Below are 6,500 nucleotides of genomic sequence, written 5' to 3' on the forward strand. Positions count from 1 at the left end.
GAAGGAGTTGGAATGGGGGCGGGGAAGGAGTGGGAAGAGGCGGGGCAGGGGCGGGGCCTCATGGACTAGACGAGCAGTCTGAGGTATGAAGTTCAGCATGTATGGTTCTTTGCTGTGAGTAGTTGGGAAGAATGTTTGTTAAAAGTGGCAACGTATTTTGTATGAATAGTTACTTTAAAAAGTTCCTGCCATTACAGCTATGTTGATAGACTGTTAGTGTAGAGCATCATCAGTGTTACTGACTACATAAGGAATAGTTACAGGTGTTTATATTTTATTAAAACCCCTCTTCGCATTACAGTTTTTAAAAAGTGAATACATTGACTTAATAGCATACTATATTACTCTTAATTTTTGACTATACTTTTGTATCGTTGTATGAAAAGGTTTCAGTGATGCAGCCCTTGGGCCAATGTACTACTCCTCATGTGGCCCTCGTGGTGATTTGAGTTTGAGATCCCTGGTCTAATGGCTAAGTCAGGAGATCCATTCATATATGTTAAGGCCAGAAAGGAGCACTATGATGCTCTAATCTGGCCTCCTGCATAACACTAGACACAGAACCTCACCCAGTAATTGCTGCATCAAGTCTGTATCTTCTGGTTGAGGTAGACTAGGGGTAAAGTTTTCAAAAGTCCTTAGGGTACATTGCAGAAAAAGACCCATGGCTGTGAGTCCAAGAGCCTGGGTCAACTAATTTGGGCTCACACTACAAGGCTAAAAAGAGCAGTGCAGACATTCCCACTCAGGCTGGAGCGTGGGCTCTGAAACCTGGGGGTGGGTCTCGGAGCCTGTGCTTCAGACCAAGCCCGAATGGCTACACTGCTAGTCCAGAAGTGTGAGCCCCGCGAGCCCTATTCAGTTGACCCAGGCTCTGAGACTTGCTGTCACAGGTCATTTTTTAACAAGTAGACATACCCTTTGTGACTTCAGAGCCTAAGGGCTAGTCTACATTACAGAGGCTTTGCAGGTAGAGCTATACTGGTAGAGCTATACACCTGTTCAGGTATAGTGGCAAAGACCCTAGTGGAGACGCAGCTTATACTGGCAAAAGGAGTATAGTTCAACCACCTCCCTGATACAAGCCACGTCTACTGGGGAGGTGTTGCCAGCATAGCTGTGTCCGCTGGGGGTGATTTTTCCACAGTCCTAACCGACATAGCTACAGCAGCAAAACTTTGTAGTGTAAACCTGGCCAAGACCCATTTTCAAAAGCTATTTAAGCCCTTAGGAGCCTAAGGCCAGGTCTACACTACAGACTTCTGCCAGCCGAGCTATGTTGGTTGGGGTCTGAGGAGGTGTGATGCCTGACTGAGGCTAGGTCTACACTACCCGCCTGAATTGGCGGGTAGAAATCGATCTCTTGGGGATCGACTTATCGCGTCTCGTCAGGACGCGATAATCGATCCCCGAATCGACGCGCTTACTCCACCAGCTGAGGTGGGAGTAAGCGCCGTCGACTGGGAGCCGCGGCAGTCGATTTTGCCGCCGTCCTCACAACAGGGTAAGTCGGATCTGATACGTCGAATTCAGCTACGCTATTCGCGTAGCTGAATTTGCGTATCTTAAATTGACCCCCCCCCTGTAGTGTAGATGTAGCCTAACACAGCTGCTCTGGCAGAGACCCCTAGTGTCAATGCAGTTCTATCGGCAAAACTGTGCTTTGGCGCAGGGCGCCTGGAAGATGCTGGCAAAAGCAGTTTTGCCAGCATAAACTGCACCCACACGAGGAGCGCTTTGGCAGTACAGTATTTGGTCTACCTACACTGGGAAAGCACTCCTAGTGTAGACCTGACCAACGTCCCCTTGACTTTCAATAAGACATAGGCTCCTAAGTGACTTGAAAATATTATTTGGGCTCCTAAGTCACTTAGTCACTTTTGGAACTTTTATCCCCTAATTGCTCGAAAGAGATCCAGCCTTGATTTAAAAACTGCAAGTAACGGACCATGCACCACATCCCTATTTGAGTTGTGCCAATGGCTTATTACACTCACTATTAAAAAGCTTATTTCTAATGGATCTTGTTCTATCTCTGCTAGATTATAAAGAACCCCGTACTAGCAAAAATCTTCTCTCCAGGTAGGAACTGTGAACAAGTCCCCTCTTTCCCCTCTCCTGGATAAGCTAATTAAATTCAATTTAAGTATCTCATTCTGAATTTTACCACTGACTCATTGTGCCATCAAGTCCTTTAACCACTCTGTATCTCAGATGGCATCTGTAAAACAGGGATAACAACGCCTCCCCAAGAGGTTTAATAATTGCTTGTAAAACACTTTGACATCTCAGATGAAAGTGCAAAGCATGTACTTATTTTGGAGACAAAGTGTATTTCAGCCAGTGAAAAGAAATAAATCCCATTGCTGTTTCGGAAAACACATTAACTGGGTCTGTTCCTAACGCTCAGCTTCTCCTGAGTGAAGAGAGAAAGCTGGTGCTCGAAAAGTTACGAAATGGAAAGGTCAGAGTCTTCCAATGAACATTAACACATGCCAACCTTCTGGTGAGGGGAACCGGACCGCGGGGAGAATGGCTCGGCCCCACCTACACGGATACTAGCGAAAGGCCAGGCTGGGTGTAACAGAATGACACACGGGGACAACAGGGAGTGCAGGGTCAGCAATGGGTAAAATAAGGGCCCCTTGTGCCTCGAACATGGTGAGTTTTTGTGCTTCTCCCGAACAGCCAATGTAAGAGCAGGGCTGGCCCCAGGGGTTGTGGGTCCCAGGGCAAAGTAACACATGGGAGGGAGGCCCCATCCTGCCCCTCATCCTGGCCCTTTCTCCCGCTGACTTCTCCGACACTGCCCCCCCAGCTCCATTACCCGCCCCCTCCCACACACACACATTTAGACTGGGAAGCCAGGAGGGGGAGCCAAAGGGCAACTTTCCAAGCACAGAATGGAGGAGACAGTTGGGAAATTCACTCTCTGTCGGGCAGCTGGGGCCAGAGATGGAGGATTGGGGAGGGTGCTTTAGTAGGCAGGCTGGATGTCCTGGGAAGTAGAAGGACACATAGGGCTACAGCCACCACCTGGGGCCTGATTCAGCAATATTCACTGGGGCAAATCCCTCCCTGAGGGCCATTGGAGTTCAGACTCTCGGCTCCTGGCGGCTAGCAGAAGCCTTGCTTGGGTTGGGCACAGCAGAGGGGAACTCAGCATTTCAGAAGCACTGAGGATTTTGCAGGACCCTTCCCAAGGGTCACTGAATTCACTGAGAATGCACACTGAACCGGAAAGCCTTGCACTGCAGTGCTCGGCTCTTGGGACCCGTTTCCAGAGGTGCTGAGCACCCCCAGCTGCTATTGACTTCACTGGGCGCTCACTGCCGCTGGAAACCGGCCCCCGGGAGCTTGAGCCGCAGGTTGCTCAGCAATCGCCGGTGTTATCTATAACTTTATTTCTTGCCCGAGAAGGATGCCCAGAAAGTATTTAAGGGAAGCCAGAGGCACTTGTTCAAGTGGAGGGCCTGGACCTGCCACTGCCATAGTGTTTTGGCCCTGAAAGACCCTGCCTTCCTTTCTCAGAACAGCCACTCGTCTCCTGCAGCCCCAGAAGGATGTTGCGTCCCTCCTCGCTGTCTGTCTGCACCCAGGAGATGTTTATTTAACCCTGAGCTGGGCTCTCTTCTCTCAGATGCGTTGAAAATATGTAATGCTTCAGCTGCGAGTATCGGGCTGGGTTTTGTTGAAACAGCAACCCAGGAATGGAAAATGAACAGGAGCAACTGTCATGGGAAAATCACCCAGCGTCACCAGGGAGGGGCTGTGTGTGTCTCTGTGCGGAGATCAGACAAAATATTCTCTTCCTCTTTCTTCTTCTGTCCATCCCGCAGTGGAGCGGGATTATTCAATGCACAATGATAAAGGAAAGTATCCAGATGCATGCGCACATGTCATTGGCAAAACACCTCCCCAGAGACAATTACAGAAGCAGATCAGAACAAAAGGATTTGTCACATCGGATTATCAGAGCTTTGAAACAATACTCTGCTTCCCGGCCTCTGATGGGGTCAGAACCTGAGACCTCAGAGCATCCCTCCTCTCCTACATACCACCCAGACATTTATGCAGGCCAGTATAATGGCCTGCAGGGGATCGGTTGGTGCCCCAAGAATGAGATAAAATTATTATTATTTATACTATGATAGCAGCTGGAAACCCCAATCATGGACCATGGCTCCATTGTACAAACACAGAACAGACAGTCCCAGCCCCAGAAAGCTTCCACTCTAAGTAGTGACCCTTATCTGAGCTTGCACAGCTACAGGCCAGAACGATACACCTCTACCCCGATATAACGCTGTCCTTGGGAGACAAAAAATCTTACCGCGTTATAGGTGAAACCGCATTATATCGAACTTGCTTTGATCCGCTGGAGCACGCAGCCCCGCCCCCCCGGAGCACTGCTTTACCGCGTTATATCCGAATTCGTGTTATATCGGGTCGCGTTATATGGGGTAGAGGTGTAATTACATTTTTCAGACACAAGGTTTGCTTCTTCTCCCACTTACACCAGTGTAAGTCTGGATCAACTCCACTGATGGCAAAGGGCCAGATCCTCAACTGGTGTCAATCAAGGTGGCACCACTGAAGTCAGTGTAGCCACAGCCCTTGACACCAGCTGTGGCCCTGGGCCACCCCAGGGTACAACAAGCATGAGAGATTGTGAGCCAGGCCCCCAGACATGTTGAAAATTCAGCCACAGCCAGAGCAGGCCATATTCAGCTGCATGTAAGCAAATGCAACTCTCTCGAAGTCGATGATTACACCAGGGCAGAACATGGCCCAGAGGCTTCCTGTGGCAGCGAGCTTCAGAGGCTATCAGCTGGGCAACATCATTTTCCCCTTCAGCAATTCTTATATGTACCAGCCCCTTGTTCTCAGATCAAGGGATGGGCTGTTAAGAGCAGACTGATAGGTGTTTGCTGCGCCTGTCGAACGGCTGAAAACCAAGCCATGCAAAGCCTGACTCTGAAGCACAGAGAAGCCCCATCGCTGCCTGTGAGGAGTCAGGCTGGGCTGGAGAGCGCTGGAGGTTCCAGCTGCGATGAAAAGCCAAAGAATGTATCCAGAAGAGGGGAAAGTGTCTCATTAATAAGAGATGGAGATGAACTGGTCCCCCACATGCCCACACCCCCAAATTCCTGTGTGTCCAAAACCCCCACGCTGGATATGAATTCTGTAGATGGCCTCTCCTTATCTAAGGGACCGAACCAAAACCCCAGATCCAAACAGCTCCAACCACTTGAGCATTCTAAAGCCAGGTCCCCTTCCAAACACTGTGCTGTGAGCCCATGTGCTCCGCTAGCAGGTGGAGCCTGGCGTCCGTGTTCCTTCACCGCTGGAGGCTCATTGCCAAGGCCTTGGGCAATACTTGTGGTTTCTTCATGCCCACAGAAAGTGCTAGAAATAAGTCAGAATGTTTTCCCCTTCCGCAGTGTCCCGGGATCCCATTGGCTCGAGTGGGGCTGCGTGGCCCATAAAGTCTAGACACAGATAACATTCTAGAGAGCAGTGACAGGCTGGATCGGTCAGTGGATTTGCCTCAAAGGCTTCACCTAAAGCCCTGGGTAAGAAATAGTTCCCCCGACATGAAACGAGTTGGGGCTTTCTCCCCCAGAGACATGCACCGGCACAGGAAGAAACCTGCCAATATTGCTAAAAGTAGACCTGGATAGAGATCGTCGAGAATGCACAGGCCTGGCTCAGCTGCTCAGGGTCAGCACACAACAGCAGTCCTGGGGCCCATTTGCTCTGGGGGCCGATCACTGTCCCAAACCCTGGGAAATGAGGAAGCGTGGCCATGGCTCTCCTCATCTACACCAGCCTGCGGAGCAGGGCCAGCACACTGCAGGGAGCATTAGACACCAACTTTATGGGTGGTGCAAAATGGGCAGCCCGGTGCATAGGAAGCCTGTTGGGGCAAAATCTTCCCAGTGCTGCCCCTTTAGGGCAAATTTTGATCTCTTATACCAGTGTAAACCCACCTGACAATGGAGTCACTCCACTTTTACATCAGTGTGTACCCAAGAGCGGAATCCGTCCCCAAGTGTGCCAGTTCACACACCCACAGAACACCAAATAGTGCAAATCACAATCCTCTACCACTGACACACACTCCCACCCCATTTTCCATCTCATGTATCACCAGGGATAATATACAGCACTGAAAGTAACATGCTCATCTATCTAGCCTAGTGGGATCACATGACATAATTAGAAACCCAGTAGGGCTGCCTGGCATTCTTGGCTGTTTCTTCCGATTTTCTCTAGCTGGTCAGGACTGACTCTTGGAGTTATATATGTCCAGGAAACTGACACTGCAGAGTCCTAGCTGCAGTCCCTCTTGATTCAAAGTGATAAATATAGAACCCCCAGCCACAGAAGAGACTTTGCAAGCATTCACCCAGGGCTCACCATGACTGACAAGCACACATTGACATATATGTTCAGCCTCTAAGTCACAGCCTGCTAATTTGTTAATCAAGCGATTC

Source organism: Emys orbicularis, chromosome 9 (assembly GCF_028017835.1).
Source record: "Emys orbicularis isolate rEmyOrb1 chromosome 9, rEmyOrb1.hap1, whole genome shotgun sequence".
In the NCBI taxonomy this organism is placed as follows: domain Eukaryota; kingdom Metazoa; phylum Chordata; order Testudines; family Emydidae; genus Emys; species Emys orbicularis.